Source organism: Macaca thibetana, chromosome 2 (assembly GCF_024542745.1).
Source record: "Macaca thibetana thibetana isolate TM-01 chromosome 2, ASM2454274v1, whole genome shotgun sequence".
NCBI lineage: Eukaryota > Metazoa > Chordata > Mammalia > Primates > Cercopithecidae > Macaca > Macaca thibetana.
Genome location: NC_065579.1, coordinates 68,534,203 through 68,554,028, shown reverse-complemented (window position 1 = coordinate 68,554,028; position 19,826 = coordinate 68,534,203). Strand labels below are relative to the sequence as shown.

The 19,826-nt window shown below is 32.3% G+C and overlaps 1 long non-coding RNA gene across 1 annotated transcript in view; it reads right to left on the bottom strand.

Annotated features, from left to right (window-relative positions):
* Positions 1-19,826, bottom strand: part of LOC126947529 (uncharacterized) — a 228,300-nt gene that overhangs the window by 51,421 nt on the left and 157,053 nt on the right. Inside the window, exon 4 of the long non-coding RNA XR_007723116.1 lies at positions 3,475-3,587. This is a non-coding gene — a long non-coding RNA (uncharacterized LOC126947529). The remainder of the gene's footprint in view (positions 1-3,474; positions 3,588-19,826) is intronic.

The window sequence follows — 19,826 nt, the reverse complement described above, 5'->3', positions numbered from 1 at the left end:
AATAGAACTGCCATATTTATAAATGCATAGAGCCAGTTTTATAGAAAATCCCATGCAGACAGGGAGTCTTAGGGACTGAAGATGATTGGTTGCCCAAAGTGGTCAGAAAGAAGAGTCATTAGATAAATATTTGCCCTTTCAATTAGGCAACTGAATTCTAAAATGAGAAACAGAAAAGAGACTATGCCAACATTGTCTGAAGCTGGATAGAAAGAAGAAAGAATATAAAAGTAAGGAATGAGGACAAGTGAATGATATACAAGTTGACTGGGTTAAAAGCATAGTTTCAGGAAGACGTTGCATTGCATTATATACACAGAATAATTACCATGACATTGATTTAATGTGAATACCTAATTTTGTAATCCAATTCAGCAAACATTTATTGAAAGTTTATTATTGTATTACATACAATAATAAATAATACATCAAGGATTATACTATGTGCTGAGGATATAATTATGACATAATCCTTATCTTTACTATGACTATTATCTAATGGAATGACTCAGCTCAAATTTGATTTAATTTTTGAAGATTATAGTTTCTAAATTAATGATATGGCATATGAATTAAGCTAGACAAGTCAAAGAAGATTTCAAGACTTCAATTATGATCTAAGATAATTTGATAATATTATGAGAAAGGGTAAAAGAAATACGCATTCATTCAAAACTTTAAAATAATAAAAATAGAAATAACATAAAAGTATAGTCATGTGTTAAAGAGTGATATTTTAGTCAACAACAAACTCCATATATGACACCATAAAATGTCATATATGATACTGCAATATGTTGTGTTACAATTGTCTACAGTATCCATTATAGTAACATGCTGTATAGGTTTGTAGACTAGGAGTAATAAGCTATACCATATAGCCTAGGTGTGTTGCAGTCTACAACACCTAAGTTTGTGTATGTGGACTCTATGGTGCCTGCATAACAAAATAATTTACCCATGCCTTTCTCAGAATGTATGCCTAACTGTAAACACTGAATGCCTGTATATCTTAATCTGAAATACAGACAGCAAATGACATTCTAAGTATATAAGCACTTAAATATATCACAATGGGAAATGGTGACAAGTGTGACAAATATAACTAAACTTTTAAAAATCTAACATTTTTTAAACATTACTAAGAGGCAAGAAACAGAAAAATATTTGTCACAAATATTACAGACAAATGCTTAACATTAATTCATAATCAAGTTCAAAACAAAAAAATTGCAAAATTTATCTAATTTATAATTAGGAAGAGAAGCATGAAATTTCAAAAGACAATTCCCTGGGTAAAAAACGAAATGATTGCTAAACATTTAAATATTCAATCGCCTAACTCAAGAAAGGCTAATTCAAAGAAAAATGCATTATTTCTCCTGTTGATTTACCAAAGCTTAAAAAACAGTTAACCATCATCAGACATGGAAAGAAGAGTCAACAGAAAGAAAGAATTAAAGATGATAGAAGAAAGGTAAATAATAACAATTACCTTTTTAGGAAAACAAAAAGGGGTTTGAGTGTTTTCTTTTCCACAAACATTGAGAAGGATGAAAAGATCTTCATGTAGAGATAGCGGTTGATGAAAATGAGGTGAAAATGAGAAAGCCTGGGCCAAGTGTCTTGATTTTGGCTAAATGAAAGGCAAGATTAACAGCTAGAAGAAAGAAGGATAGGCCGGGCACAGTGGCTCACTCCTGTAATCCCACCACTTTGGGAGGCCAAGGCGGGCAGATCATGAGGTCAGGAGATCATGACCATCCTGGCTAACATGTGAAACCCCGTCTCTACTAAAAATACCAAAAATTAGCCAGGCGTGGTGGTGGGTGCCTGTAGTCCCAGCTACTCGGAGGCTGAGGCAGGAGAATGGCTTGAACCCGGGAGGTGGAGCTTGCAGTGAGCCGAGATCGTGCCACTCCCCTGCAGCCTGGGTGACAGAGCAAGACTCTGTCCAAAAAAAAAAGAAAGAAAGAAAGAGAGAAAAGAGAGAGAGAGAGAAGAAATCAGAATAGGAAACACCCAGAGTAGTTAATGTAAAAAGCCTGCCAAAGAGCAGCAGGAATAAAAGTTATACTAGGACTTGGTAAATAATGGTGAGCCAAGCCTGTTAGAGTGTAAGACGTTTTTCATTTTTCCCCACTCCCATCACCAACTTCCCACCAGTGGTTACTATCTCAGCCTCCCACCAGCGGTTACTCTCTCAGCCTCCCACCAGCAGCCACTATGTTCATGTACTCATAGATGGAACGCTTAAGTGATTAGAGTTCAATAGTGTACGAGGGAAGGGCATCAATAAAATAATTTATCCTATAGACCATGGTTGGAAGAGTCTACTGAAGTGAAGAAAATGTGAATATTTGAAGAATAGGTGTTTGAACACTTGAAGGTTCTAGGAGAAATGAGAATGAAATAATTTCTAGAAGGAATAGTATAAGTTGCAAATTACGGAGCTAGAAATTCTGAAGGCAAGGTGATTCATGTTATCTTCAGTTTTAGAGATGAACTTACTAAAACTTGAACCGATCTCTGTTGAGTAGGTTTCCATCAGATCTGTGAGAGGCTGAAGTTCAAATATGCTGACATTTTTTATGGGCAAATATATAAAACTCCAAAGGTCTATGCTTTGACCTATAGAACTATAGTGGGATGCTAAGGAACTGGTCAAGTTCAAAACTTTGCCTAGTTACAAGGCCAACCAATATGTCATTTCTTCCGGGGGCTTTCAGTGTGTTAGTATTCCCACAGTTATCATGGACAGTTCCAAGTACAAACAATTTCCTGCCCTGCTTCCCCCTGCTTTCACTTTTCCAACCCAGATTACACACAGACTATCATTGAAATGACTCAACTTTTCTCAAATTACTCAAAGTCATGTGCCCATTTTTCACCCTTGCAGGTTCACACTTTATCTTTAACACTCTAAAAGGATATCCACCCACTAATCAATGGATTATAAATTTACCTTTGATCCCAAATGGTTGTGTGTCCTTAGCAAAATAATTTTATTTTTCTGTACCTCAATTTTTGCCTGCAAAAATGAATACCATACATGTATTTGAATAACCTATGTGCAGGTATCTAACACACAGTAGAGGCCTAATAAATATTAGTGTCCTTTCTCCTTTTCCATCTCATCAGACCTTCACTGCTCAAAACTTCCCAGATTTTCTCCCCTGGTTACCTGTCTCAAACTCTTCCCTCAGACATACACAAGTCTCTTCTCAGATCTCAAACCTCCTTTTCTGGAAGCTTCTTCCTTTCCCACAAGTTACCCTTGGATCCCTCCCCATCATAAACATTTTCCTTTATTTCTTCTTTTCAGAGGTCAGAATCTGATCTCTGTTGAAAGCAAATGCCAAACTTTTCCCAATTTCTTATTTTCTCTCCACTCTAAAAGATTGCCAGTTACTCTGGTACTCACCATGCCAGACTGTCTTTGGGAGACACTTCATCAGGTCTAAAAGTTAGTACCTGTGGTTTCCTGTGGTTTACTTTGGCTCTCAGGAGCTTAGAGGTACGAATTGATGGGGGCCGAAAGAGCACATGGGGGTCATGATTTCACAGGAAGTCCTGCTGGTTTGTTGCTATAAAATGGAGAAAAGCAGAAGTTCATAGTTTGAATGAATATGGATTACAAAAGAGCAAGGTACAGCCATACAGTTTTTAAAGATCAGCATTTAATTAACTTGGTGTGCAACTTTCAGGAATTTTAATTATTTATAAGGAAACAATTTCTCTATATAATGAAAAAATTTAAACATACACATTCTAGACTAGTGCTGTTTAGTTGAAATATAATGTGAATTTCATATGTAATTTTAAACTTTTTAGTAGCCATATTGAAAAAAGTAAAATTAACTTCAATAATTTATTTAATACAATATATCAAAATGTCATTTAATTAATCAAAAAGTTGAGATATTTTACATTGTATGTCTTGTACCAAGTCTTCCAAGTGTGATGTATATTTCGTACTTACGGTATATCTCATTTCTGACTAGCTGCATTTTAATTGCTCAGTTGCTCCAGGTGGCTAGTGGCTACTCTAATGAATAGCACAGTTTTATACTTGACAAAAGAGTGTGTTTAGCCAGGCACAGTGGTGCATGCCTGAAATCCCAGCTACAGGAGGCTGAGGAAGGATGATGACTTGCCAGTTTGAGGCGGTGGTGCACTACGATCACACCTGTGAAAAGCCACTGCACTCTAATCTGGGCAACATAGTGAGATCCCAACTCTTAAAAAAATAGCACATTTATATTTCTCTGAATACCTACATTTCAAGGGAGTGATGATAGAGATAGGATAAAAAATTCCTATCTTGATGTAGATTAGAAAGATAAAATCATAGTACACTGATAATAACCAACCTCCCCAATCTCTCCAAAAAGATATCCATGCCCTAATTTCTGGAACCTGTGAATGTTATTTTATCTGACAACAAAAGGTTATGTAGATGTGATTACACTAAAGATCTTGAGTTGGAGACATTATCATGGATTAACAGAGTAGACTCTAAATGGAATGACATGCATTCTTATAAAAGGGAAGTAGAGGGATATTTTACGGCAGAAGAAGAAAAAAAGAAGACAATGTGATGACCAAAGCCATGACTAGAGTGACACAGCTTTGAGCCAAAAAATGTCTGCAGCCATTAGAAGTTGAGAGAGGAAAGGAACAAAATCTCCCTTTGAGCCTCCAGACAGAATGTAGCCATCTTGATTTAAACCCAGTGGTACATACTTGGGACATATTTTGAGCATGCAAAACCATGAGAGAATACATTTCTGTTGTTTTGAACCACAAAGTTTATGATAATTTGTTACAGCAGCAACAAGAAACTAATACACAAGTCAATTATAGTTATGACATTATATTTTCTTGTTTATCATCAATGTCTAAACAAATGCGATTCATCCTATCTCTAGAAACTGCCAATAACGTGTTCAACAAATATTAATGCTGAAAATGCCTTGCCAGATCTTTCATCTCAAGTGGTTTCATTGACTGCCCATATGCTGAAAATTTTAAAATTTATATTTCTGTATTTCAGAACTCCCCTGCACTGCAAATTAGTGTTTTCAAATATCTCCTGTGCGTTGACACCTATTTGTTCCACAGTCATAAAAATAAATGCTCAACATTGCTAAGCAACAGATAAAGGCAAATTAAAATTACAATGAGAAATAAATTTACACCAGTTGGAATAGTCATTATTAAAAAGACGAAAAATAACATGTCTCAGCCAGGTGTGTCTGCCTTGTCCCATAGCCTGTGAGTTTCAAATTGCTAAGCCTCCACTTAGTAAGGGCTATATGGAACGTAGGAAAGTATATGTACATGAAATATGTATAAGAAATAGAGGCTGAAGATGATATCATATATTTATGATGAATATTGACTACTAATTTGTTTCATTGATTGTTTGCCCAGTCATTTTGCGATAAACTCTTTTTAGCAGCAATGAACCAAAAATATTTAATTCTAAAGAATAGGTGTTTAATAAAAAATTCAGTAATAACAATTGACAATGAACATAAAACTTGCACAAAGTATTTCTTGATATTTCTCATCTAGCATATGTGGGGCCATATAAATATTACAAACCCCATAAAAGCTAGGTAATAAATCTTCAGAAAAAAAATATCAGCATGAGTTTAACGATTAGTAATTTTAAAAGGAAAACCATGTCAGTATTAATAGATGTTGGTTTAATTCATATAGTCATGGAAAACAGGTTTCACTGAAATGTGAATTTTCATTTAGAATAAATGACTACTCAAAATTATTTTCCTTCTTTTGCAATCTCAGGTTTTCTTGTGTGCATGAAAACAGTATAGGGACAACTGTTTATGGAGTAGGGCTATTTTCAAAAAAACTTTGCAAACAGTGAAATGATGTGTGGTTCAAATTAGTCTCAACAGTTATTTCAAATACAAAGTTTTATTAAGCACAATAGTAATTATATTTTCATGTAACTCATGGACTCAAACTTTTAGAAATTAATTTTTCTATGGTAAAACATGGGAGATTATTGAACATTATTCTGAATAGTTAGAATTTCAACCTTGAAGACTGAAATGATATGCTTTTAGGGAAATAAAAATATAAATGCTTTATATTTTATTTTTTGCACTCTATCTGTTTTATGTTTTTCTGAATTTATGTTTCTAATGGCATTTGTTTAGACATTGATGACAAACAAGAAAATATAATGCCATTCCTATAATTGACTTGTGTATTAGTTTCCTGTTGCTTTTGTAACAAATTATCACAAACTTTGTGGTTAAAAACAACAAAAATGTATTTGCAGATCAAAAGTCACGATAGAGAATTAAGAAATGCATGAAATATAAATATATTTGGAATTAATTCCATTAAATCACAACAAGTTGTAATATTTTACCAGCCTAATATACCAAGCTGTATACTACAGCTTCTATACAGACACACAAACACATACACATTAAAATGAAGCTTTACACTTTCTCTCTTTGCTGCTTATCATCAGTTAAATTATAGAAATAGTTTAAACTTTACTAAACAACCTTGTAAGCCAATCTAAGTGTCCTACTATGGGATTGAAATGTGTTGTGAATGGTTTTTCTAAATTTGTTATTTATTTACTCATTTATTTAAATTTTTTTCTAGGCCTCTCATACCTAGTTCTTACTCAGTTACTTTTAAAAAACTTTTTTATGTTGGAAATCTAATAAAATTACCCAAAAATGTCAACACTGACACAGAAAATTGAAATTATTGAAATTAAAAACTGGAAATAGAATAGTATTCCATGGTGTATGTGTACCACGTTTTCTATGTCCAGCCTATCATTGATGGGCATTTTCATTTATTCCATGTATTTGTTATTGTGAATAGTGTTGCAATGAACATACACATGCATGTGTCTTTATAAAAGAATAATTTATACTTCTTTGAGTATATACTCGGTAATGGAATTGTTGGGTCAAATGGCATTTCTGTTTTTAGGTCTTTGGGGAATTGCTGCGCTGTCTTGCACAATGGTTGAACTAATGTACACTCCCACCAACTGTGTAAAAGTGTTCTTTTTTCCCCACAACCTCACCAGCATTTGCAATTTTCTGACTTTTTAATAATAGCCATTCTGACTGGTGTGAGATGGTATCTCATTGTTGTTTTGATTTGCATTTCGAGGGTAGAGGGAGAAAGGAGGGAGAAGATAAGGAAAACTTACTAATGGGTACTAGCCTTAATATACGGGTAATAAAATAATCTGTTTACAACAATCCTCCATGACACAAGCTTACCTATGTAAAAAACCTGTCCATCTACCCCTGAACTTAAAGGTTTAAAAAATATGACATTCATGTTTTATATTAATTGGAAATGTATGGAATACATAGACTAAATTCCGAGGAAGTTAAATGGAAAAAAAAAAAAAAAAAAAGAATAACACTTTTCTCTATTGTAATGAACTGAATGCTTATGTTCCCCCGGAATTTATAGGTTGAAAACCTAACCCCTAATGCAATGTTATGAAAAGATATAGGCCTTGGGGAAGTGTTTAGGTCATGAGGGTGAAGTCCTCATGAATAGTTAGTGTCCTTATAAAATAAACTTCAGAGAGCTCTCTAGCATTCTTTTTGTCGTGAGGATTCAATGAGTTGAGAGTCTGTAACCTCACCAGAGCCCAATTATGCTGGCACTCTGATCTCAGACTCCCAGCCTCTAGAACTGTGAAAAATACATTTCTATTGTTTTTAAGACACTGTCTATTTTTTTGTTATAGCAGACATGTACAGAATTGACTAAAACATCCACAGAAACAAACAAACAAAAATAGGAAATTTGATGATGAGAGTTCAGTGTACATAATTTATTTATGTATTTATTTACTCATTTATTTTTTAGAGACAGGGTCTTCCTCTGTCACCCAGGCTACAGTGTAGGGGCACAATCATATCTCACTGTAACCTCAAACTTCTAAGGTCAGGTGATTCTCCCACCCTCCCCACCCAGCCTCTGTATTAGCAAGAACTCATAGGCATGTGCCACCATGCCCAGCTAATTTGTGGTTGTTTGTTGTTGTTGGAGAGATGGGGTGTCACTATGTTGCCCCACTAGTCAAGAACTCCTGGCTCAAGCAATCCTCCCTACTCAGCCTCCCAAAGCATTGGGATTACAAGTGTGAGATACTGTGCTGGCCCATAATTTACTTTTCAAAATCTATAATTGATCTACAGAACAACTTGTCTTCTGAGAGAAAGTTCTGAAGGTGCTTTTTTAAGAAATTGAATAAATTAATATTTTTTACACAAATAGAATGAAATTGAACCCTTTGTTTTTGCAGCATCTAAATTTGTCAAGATTTATAAAAGAACCATACGATCACCTTATTTTATGGGTGTTGTTACATAAAAGTATTTGTTGAAGAAAGTTATTCTGAATAAAAGCAAAAAGACAGCGCCAGTTAAAATGTGTAGACTGAAATTTTTCAATATTTCAATACAAAAATAGAATGAAGAATATAATTAATTTAGTAGAATTAACCCTGAGCTTACTGAAACCTTAGGAAAAATATATAAGAATTTTATCAATTAAAAATATATATTTTTGGCCTGTAGAACTGTAACAATAGAAACAATAGCATCAATAAACTATTTCAAATTTATTAGCCTTAAAGTGCAACTATGAAGAAAACTATGAGGAGCATCTGAACATACATTCGTTAGTGACTTGATTTTAGAGACAGATATGGCTAATTGCCAAAAACATATGAATATGAATCAAAAATAATCTTTCCACCTAATTTTAAAAGTAATTTTTAATCTTTTGCTTCACTTTGGTATACACAGGTATACCTTTTTGTTACATAAATAATTCTATTTGTACAAAATAATATTTTTTAAATAGTTTTTTAATAAAAGATTGTTTATATGTTCAACAGCATAAAAATCAACAAAATCATTAATAAATAAATGTCAATATTACAAAGTTTTGATTATTTTATAATCTCCTTTCACTTTCATAAGTTTTCTGATTTGGACTAAAAAATTCATCCTATCCAAATCTGAAATCATAGAGCCATCTGGGGATCTTCCTTCTCCTTCCTTGTGCTGACTTCACATACACTTACTTACTATAGCCTACCAAGTTTTTCAGAATATTTTCTTCTTCATCTTTACCTCACTGGTTTAGTGTAGGCCTTCATCATATCTTGTAAAAATCTGTGGTAACCTCCTAGTTCAATCCCTGTCTCTTCTCTACAAACGCTCAACTCATTAGTCCTACTGCTATCACACAAATTTTCAAAAAGGAAAATCAGATTTTGTTATCCAAAGGTATCAATTTCCTCAATTAGGGGTGTTTTCTAACCATAGTCTAAATACCAAACACATTACATAAAATTGTGAAGTATTTTATTAATTAGTCTTTGCTTTTGTCTTCAACCATTTAGCTTGTTCTTCATCTCTGATCATATGTTCCTCCTCTTTGCCTTTGCAAGTGATTTTTCTGCTCCCCAGAGTAAACACTTGCCTAAAGTACTTGGAAATTCTCTTGTTAGATTTCAAAACCTAGTTCAAGTGATATTCTTTTCTCTGTGAATATTTTCTTGTCCATATTGCAAAGATGAAATTATACTTCTCTTTGTCCCACACTATATATGATGTGTGCATGTGTAATTATATGTGTGTGTGTAGTGGTAGTAGTAGCTCTTATTACACTAGATTTTAATTATTGTTTTGAGTCTGCCTTGCCTCTGGACTTTGAGACACTGAATGCTGACTTTTAGTTTTATCCATTGAAAATGGACAAATGCCTATTCCAAAGAGATACTCAGGAAAAAAAAAAAAAAAAATCTTTGCTTCCTCAGTAGCTGGAAGGAAGAATGAAGGACATATACACTGACTGTTCAAATTTATCTGTATTTCAGCATATTATGTGTTTGTTGAGGATGTATAAACACACACAAAACCAATGCAAAATTTACACAAAATAAAAAGGCAAAAACTGAACTGATAAAGAATGATAAAGAACTCACATGCTTTTTTTTTTTTTTTTCAGATGTGTGTGTTTTTTTCTTTTGTTTTGTCTCCTAGATTTGGAAGTTTGCCCTCAACAATGTTGATCACTGAATCTGACAGAAACCCCTGCATCTGGTGTATTTAGTTAGAAAATCTCTGGATTATTTAATAATCTAGTTTTTCATTGGATTGTCATCACAAATGGCATAAACTTTACTGTATATCAAAAACATTTTGTATATTTAAATTGCAATTTATTTTGTATTAGTGTTGTTATAATAACTAGCAAATTTAATTTCTCTGTCAATTTCTATAACTGATGCAACTATATTATCTAAAACCTAATTTGGGGGATGAAATTTTAATATAAAGCATCAATTTACTTGTAATTGTCCAAAACCTTTTGTCTTATTTCCAATTGTTCATGAAATAGACTATAACCATCCAATAAATTACACAATAAATTATTTTTCTTGAATTAAACATGTACACTTTCCAAACCTATACTTTCTGTGTCTTCTTCTGTTTGTTCAAGAAAGCTATTTTACAATTATGTCAGGTACAAGTATAGATTTAAAAGAATCTTAATTTTATTTGCTAATTGGTAGTATATTAATTCTTATTCTACCTTCTAACCTCATAAATAGTAGGTTCAGTTGTGTCTGTATGTCTGTGAGTGTGGGAGTTTTGGACTCATCCATGGCTGCATTAAATTTGATGATCATAAAAATGAAAATTGGTATTGGTGAAAATGACAATTATGGTGACAGACATAATTATCTGTTTTTTGATAAACAATATGATTTCATGGATACGTGTTATTAGATTCACATTATTGATCAAAGAACTAAATTTAAGAGCAGTGACTTGACCACATGCATTCTACATGGATGAGGATGGACATAAACAGGTCAAATTTAATGTTGTTTTCATTATGTATGACTATAATTCAGGAGTCTATTTGATTACATTTGAGACTTACAAAACTAAAATTAGTAGACTGATATGGTACCTTTTTCAGGATAATTTGTTTATGATTTTCAAGTAATATCTTGAGTACAAACTGTTTTTTTAATGATAAGTAGAAAAATTTTGGCAAGGTGCGGTGGCTCATGCCTGTAATCCCAGCACTTTAGGAGGCTGAGGTCAGTGTTCGACACCAGCCTGGCCAAAGTGGCGAAATCCCATCTCTACTAAAAAGATAAGAATTAGCCAGGAATGGTGGTGTGAGCCTGTAATCCCAGCTACTCGGGAGGCTGAGGCAGGAGAATCACTTAAACCTGGGAGGAGGAGGTTGCAGTGAGCTGAGATCATACAACTGCACTCCAACCTGGGCAACAGAGTGAGACTCTGTCTCAAAAATCAATCAGTCAATCAATCAATCAATTAATCGATCACTAGGAAAATATTCCAGCACTTTCAAATAGCAGATTTTCTCACTCTAAAATACAACGTAGTCAATTGAGCACTATTCATAAAGAGGACAACAATATACATCCAGAGAAGGAGATTATACATATTACCAACTCTTCTAAATTTAGAAACACATGCTGCATTTCCAGGCACTTGGGCAAATTTGAGCAATTTGAGATTCTAAGAAATATGAAAGTAAAGTTTTTTTTTTTTTTTTTTTTTTTTTATGAACAGCAACATCAACCATGAGACCAGCATTTAAACTGAGAGAGCAGAGATCCAGGAATTGTGAACATATGGAGGAAATTATTTACAACAGTAATTATCTTATTAGTTGTCTTGCAAAATGAACATTTAAAATTGAAATGTTCTTCAGTAAACACTAAAATCAGGCCAATCTGCTTCTATTAGAAAGAAAGAGATGTGTAAAATAGTCCAGAGTATGAACATTGTTGAATATTAAGAATTTGTAGCCAAAACTATTCCTTAAATGCATATTCCCCATTTTCTTTCTAAATGAGTTATAAAATCACATATGAGTTTTCTTTCAAATAATTTGCTTGAGAAACACTTTGTGGTTGGTACAAGTGCCAGCCCACTATTACTGACATAAAAATAGAGAAATACTCTATCTAAACCCTGGGCTTCATTTTACTGCATAAAGAGTTAATAGTTTTTCAGTGGAGAAACCAGTATCAATCATATCACTAAATAATAGTTACCTACCTGCCAGGTAACTGTGATTTTTGGCATCGTAGGCATACAGTGATAGCTTGGCCAAATATTGTTTATATTACTGCCATTTAATTCCCAGAGGTACTCTTTGGCTTTCTAAATTGATCTGACATCTGTAATTCTTCCAGGAATAAGGTTTAAAAATATAACAGTGATTCTGTGGATAGGTATATAGAAATATAGGAATCCAAGTATACATTTTTTTCCATTTGGGAATTATAATACATTCTCTAGCTATTGTAAACTTTTCAAATATACGTATTTGCTCTTGATGTAAAGCAAAGTATAGTCAAATGATAAAAGTTCAAAGCACTAGAGTGATATTGCTAAAATTTTATGTATCTGAAAATTAGATTTTTTAAAAAGCAGAGTTTAAAGTCTATTCCTTCACACTGTGTTAAATATAAATTTCATGGATTTATTACTCTCCATTTAATCTCCTTATTGCTCTCTTAATTTAACTTGAAACTTCCGGTTTTGCATCACTTTCCTAGACTAGAACCATAATATTCATGTTGATGTTATCCCCAGTCTTTTAGAGACTGTCTAACAAATGAGTTTTATAATTATTATCATTTTTTTGGACTGCATTATTTTCTATTAATAGTTTCTCAATATTACTCTTCTCCATCAGGAGCTACTCAAAAGTATCAATTTTGTCTTTTTTCTTTTTGCTATTGTTATTGTTTTATGGATTGTTGGACTTGGTTACTCATCTGCTGCATACCAAATTTTCTCTTTAGCATACTTTTGTGTCAATGTAGTTATTTCTAATTTACCCAAAACTCTCAAATATATATATGTGTGTGTGTGTGTGTGTGTGTGTGTCTTATTTTGGGGTGCTTTATTTTAAACAACTCTAAAAGAAAATTATAATATATGTTTTCCTCTTGTTACATTAATTCTCTTCTAAATTGAATACTGAGTGAATTTAAAACAGCATTTCTAAATGTTGTAATATATGTTGAAAGGCAGAAAAATTTTCAAGGACTAAATAACTTTATGAATCATTTGATTAAATGTCATTAAATAGGGATCTTTCCTGCAAAACCTTAAAGAATATTTTACAGGCTAATGAACTTAATAAATCTCTAATAGATCTTCCAAACTCATTTGCCCAAATAATTTTTTTCTTGTCCAAGAATCCTATAGATTACCATTTATCCAAAACCAGTTTAGGATGAATGTGGATTACATGTAAATCATTTCAATATTATATTGTACATAACCTCTCTCTCTCTCTCTCTCTTTCTCTCTCATATTATCCTCCCGTTCCAAAAGAAATACCTAGTATGTTCCTATTATTCTTCTAGGGGATAGGAATAGAGTGATAAAAAAGAGTAGAAAAAGTCACTGCTCTTAATACAGTATGTCTAAAGGAAATAAAAATAATATACATGTAAAATAAATTCAAGTAGAGATGAGTACGATGCCCCAAACACCATATAATACAGCAGATAAAATAGAGAGAACTGAGGTAATTATTTAGATCTCAGGGCAATTCTCTCTGAGATGTCACTTGAGCTCAGACCTCAATGAAAAGAGAAAGCCAGACATGTGACGATCAGAGTGCAGAGAATGCCAAGAAAAGAAGAAAGCAGGCACAAAACTCTAAGGATGGAAATAAGTTTAGTACTTTCCAGGAATGTAGAGCATCAAGTGTGGTTAGAATAAAATCAGTGAGGAAAAAGAGATAGGCAGTGGAGAGGGAGGCAGTGACTAGATCATGGATAGACTAGTGTGGAGCTTTGATTTTATTCGAAGTGCAATGAGAAGCCATTGGAGGGTTTTGAGCAGAGGAATGACATGAATTTTAAAAGATCACATTGGCAGCTGTGTGAAGAATGGCTAATTAGGGGGAAAAAAGTTGAAACAGACAAACCATTAAATAGACTATTGCATCTTCCCAGAAAGGGAAGATTTCTTGGGCAAGAGTAGTAGCAAAGCAAATAAGAAGTATTTTGAAAAGAAATAACAGGATTTGCTGATGGATAGAATGTGGGTACTGTGAGGAAGAGAATAAACGATAATTCCTAGGCGAGATTAAACAACGGAGTCAACGTGACACTGATAATTAATATGAGAAAGACTGGAGGGGGAGGATGGAGAATAACACAAGGATGAGAAGATAATTATGCTTTGAGACCCAACAGGAGAAATGAAATAAACAACTAGTTAAATAAATGTGAAGCTAAGAAGAGACATAAAGCCTGGAGAGCGTTCACTAGAGATGATAGTATGAGTTGTGGGACTGGATAGGTTAATTAGAGAGACACAGTTGACAGAGAGAAAACGAAAACCCATGACCAAACCCTGGTAAATACATATATTTTGAAAATGTTAAGTTTATAAGTTTTAAACTTATAAATTTATAAATTATAGATTATAAATTATATAGATTATATAAATTTATATAAACTATATAGATTATATAAATTATATAGTTTATATAAATTATATAAATTATATAGTTAAATTATATAACATACAAATTATATAAATATAACTTATATTTGTATAATTTATAAGTCATATCATATTAACTTATATTTGATATATTTATATATAATTTAAAATATAATATGTAAATATGATATAAATATGTTATATTTATATATTATATATTATGTAATATAAATAATATATAGAAATATGCTATAATATATTTCTATAAATGATTATAAATTATATAAATTTATAATTTATAAATTTATAGCAATTATAAATATGTAGCAATTTACAAATTATACATTTTTAAAAATTATTCTGTGCATTGAGCAATGAGCATATTTCAAGATGCTTCAGTATCCTCAGAATTTACAGACCACGGTTCTGGGGAAATCCAAGTATAAAGCTACTAGATTAGACCTAAATCATCAGATACTGGAATCATATTCTCAAACAATATAACTCTGCGAAGGTAAAAATCTGGAGCCATATCATTCAGAAGCAATAAAACTGTTACATTTTCTACCTCCTTATTTTCTCAAAAGAACTACAATTCAATTTTTGGTATCATATTAAGGCATAACGAGTTGATTTTCTGAGAGGATAATTGAAACATCATTAACACTTATTCAGACAGGGAAACTTTGAAAAGTGATTCAGGTCATTACTAAGCAAAACTTTACATTAGGAGCTCTATTAGAATAGACACTTCATTGCCATAGGATCTAGAGACTTCTTTTCAAATACTATCACTATTGCAATGTACGTAATATTTGATAAATTCCACCTGAAGACATGTTGCAGCAATTAAAACAACTGCACAGAAACCCAGTAAGTTTACGATAATAAAATTCATCTGCATAGAAATATCTATCATCTATTTTTCTATCACTTAGTATGCCCATATATCATCTATAATCAATTAGCCAGTTTATATGTTGTCCTCTAGATATAATCTACACTTTTTTTTATTTCTAGAAGCAAATGTATTTTCTTTTTTCATTTCTACAAGAAAATATCCTACTAATGTGATTACATTGTTCCCAAGACAACTGAAAAGCAAGATTAATGAAAGATTCTATTTAAATATCTGCTTAAATTAGGGTAGCTCTTGAGAAAACTGAAGATTGCATAATAAGAAAAAATAACATAAATATTTAGAGAGTTATTAAGAAATTAATTACTAGATGCATAACAGTATGTATTATGGTTATGGCTATAAATATATTCTACTAATATGTTTTTACTAGGAAATAACTAGTTGGTTGTGTGTCAGCAGTTCTCATTTTTTAAAATACATGTAATTACATTCTGACTTTAGTACACTATAGATGGTGATAGACTACACCACCCATAGCTGTGAGGATTTACAAGGGAAGGCTCTATTTCTAAAGCCAGGGAGTGCTTCTAAATTGTGGCAATCTCTTACTTCCAGCCTAAGTTTGCTTTAGATTAGGTAACCTCAGTTTTCACTATTCTTTTGAACATGATGTAACATAGTGGTAGTGAAGAATAGGCGAGTGGAGGAAAATAGTAATAAAACTAACACTGAACAGAAAAGGTCTGAATCATTGTAGCAGTCAAAGGGGAAGGAAATAAGCTATCACCAACAATTGGCTGGATTTGGTATGAAAGCATGGAACATTTGAAAATTAGCTGCTGTAATAAAATGGAAATTTCCTGTAGAGTTTTAAAAAGACATAAAGAAATGATTTTATAATTTCATCAACATTTTCAAATATACTTCTGTATCATTTGCATATTTCCACTTTTGTCCTCTTTAATGAAATGCATAATTATTTATTATTAAATATTTCTGATAGCTCAATTATATTAAAAAGTACTGAAAAACTGTGTTATGTCATTCTTAGTTATGAGCCAAACATTAATGCTTGTGCTTATAATTTTAAAATATTCTACCTGTATTTACTTTAGCATTTATAAATCAAGTGAGGTTAACACATTTCAAAGACTTTATTAGCCATAGCATCATCCAAAGTTACTTGTGGTTGTGAAGAATAATAAGTAATACTCCTGACCACAAACAGCTGGAAATTTGGTTTGGAAAAAAAATTAAAATTATATGGAAATGTAATCATTATATAATAAGAATTATATTACTGGTCAAATAAATATTTTTAAATGTCATTAATAAATAGCAAAACTGTAAATATATGAAAGCCACAAATCTTGACATATTTCACTTATGTGGAAAGGTTTAGGTGGAAATGGAAATTAGGTTTAGGTGGAAATATGAAAGATATCTTTGTTTACCTCCAGAAATCTCAAAAGTTTTAATACTTTTGTTATCCATGTTTATGGCTTTCTTTAATTATGAGACATCATAGTGAAATAAATAAGAAAGAGTAAATTCTGTTAAGAAAATGGTTTCAATAAATCCATTTTGAATTTAACTGATGGAAGCTTCAAATCGATTACATTCAACAACTATGCATTTTATGTCTACTATGTGCAAGACAAAATGCTAGATTTTTTTGATAATGTTTTAAATATATTTCCTTATTTTACTGATAGGATCAACCAAATATAGCCTATTAAAACCGTAAAAAATATAAGGCTGCCAGACTGACTTAATCCAGAAAGGTCACTGATTTGTTACTCCCTATGAAAATGTTCAGCCTACTTTGCATACCAAACAGCTCCAAATTGAAAAGACATATTAATTCCATAGAAACTGGGTCAAAATGTGAATATAATACAAACTGAAGTTCACCATCATTTTTTATGAAGACATATAGACAGAATGGCTGTAATTTACAAACTGGGTACCTATTCTAAAGTGTAAGACATTTTATTGAAAAAAGAATAAAAGTATGAAAATATTTAAACTTACATAAAAAGAAACATAATCTCATGCTCCTAATTTTACACTCTAGCACACTAAAACATATATGAATAATTCTTTTAAACAATTGAAATACTTATGTGTATGTTGTTAAGAATATTTCTGTTTCTTATGAATGTTTGTCTGTAGTCTTGCCCTGTCCAAAGTGGTAGCAGCTTGATACATGTGGATATTGAGATTGGAAAAGTGACTCAACCAAATTGAAATGTGCTATAAGTTTAAATTATGCCAAAATTTCATAGACTTAGTACAAATCAAAGAATAAAATAATCTTTCATTGAGGTCATTTATATTGATTATATGTTGAAATAATAATATTCTCAATGTATTGCTTAAATAAAATAGATTATTAAAATTAACCTTACCTCACTTATTTCCATTTTCTCATGTGACTGCTAAAAATGTATAAATTATATATGTGGCTCACATTATATTGTATTTGAACAATGTTGGACTATATGGTATTCACTTGCTACTTTTAATGATCAAATAATATTCTTAGATGGTAATTAATGACAGTATTATTAACACTCTAATATTGCATATTCTGGAGGCTTCAATTAAGTTATTTCAACTCTGGAAAATACCACAATGAATACAAATATTTATAGGTTTCTATTTCTATCAAATTATTTTATGAGAATAAAGTGGTAGAAATGTATCAAGCCAAAGGTCATAGATATCCTTACAGATCTTGTTACATATAACTACACTGCATTTTGTGGAAAGGTTATATACATTTATAATGCCTACAGCCAAAAAATTAGTATACTAGGTTCACCAAAACCATTCTGGAGTTAGTTGTATAAAAAAAGAGAAAAAAATTCTCTCTTAGCGACTACAAAATTATCTCTCAAAGTTACTTTAGTTTACATTTTTAGTTTTTACAGATGATGAATGTATATTTTTGTATTTACTAATGCATATTCTGTAATTTTTCTCCTCTTAGCCTTTGCCCGTTTATTTGAATTTTTATAAGTTTCTTATAAATCTAAAGAAAATATGAGTACTTCAGTAAAAGAGCTGACCATCTGTATTAGATCTGACAATTGTTGAATGCATACTTTTTTTCAATTCCTGTGCTAGTGTTAGTGACAGGAGACAGACAAATTCCTAGGCAGACAGTGACGGGTTCCTGGTGAAACCTGGCCTTCGAGTCAAGGACAGTTTAAAGCCTGAAAACTAAGCTGCCAGTTCTGGATAGAGTCCAAGACTGGAGTGAGAACTTCTATCCCCATCTTACCCACTCTCCTTTGATTAGTTTCTTCTGAATTATGTCTCTTAACCAATCAAATGGTGCTTTTTCCAAGACCACATATATTAATCCATTCTCATGATGCTAATAAAGGTATACCTGAGACTGGGTAATTTGTAAAGAAAAAGAGGCTTAATAGACTCACAGTTCTACATGGCTGGGGAGGCCTCACAATCAGGGTGGAAGGTGAAGGAGGAGCAAAGACATGTCTTACATGATGGCAGGCAATAGAACATGTGCACAGGAATTGTCCTTCCATCAGATCTCATGAGACTTATTCACTATCACAAGAATAGCATGGGGAAACTCACCTCCATGATTCAATTACCTCCAACTGGCCCTTGCATGACATGTGGGGATTACGTGAACTATAATTCAAGATAAGATTTGAGTGGGTACACAGCCAAACCATATCACCACACATGGACAAATCAGCATGTACTCCCCCATTCAAAACCTATAATAACCCTGAACTCAGCCTCACAGATGACTGCCCACTTTTGCATTCCCTGTCATTACTGAGAACTTTCTTTCTGTCATTTGATAAAATTCTAGTCTGCCTTACTCTCTGGTGTCCTTGTACCTTATTCCTCTTGGTCGTGGGACAAGAACCCAGAACTCACTAAACTATGGGTGTGAAACAGCTGTAATACTCCTGCTTGCAGAGTTGCCGGCAGTGAGAATAAAAGAGCTGTAACACTCCCTTTCATTCGCTGAGCTACAGGAGCGAAGAAGCCACTTAGCACCACTCCCTCTTGCTCACTGAACTAGTGGAATGGAAAAAGCCATAACACTAGTAATTTTAAAATATTTAAAAAATATTTATTTTGCATTTAATTTTCACCATATCCTTCAACATAGGTATTGCAAATCCCACTGAAGAAACTGAAATATCAGTTTAAATAAATTTACAAAGAATCAACAATCTGTTAAGAGAAAAGGACTAGGCAGATTGTCTTCAAAGCCTTTATTCTTTCCGTTAAATAACTTGGTCCCTATATAATAAGTAATGACTTGTTTGTATCACACATGGTACATTTTCTGCTTTTTTCTGCCATTTAAATATACATTTGCTATGTAAAAAAATACAAATAGGCAA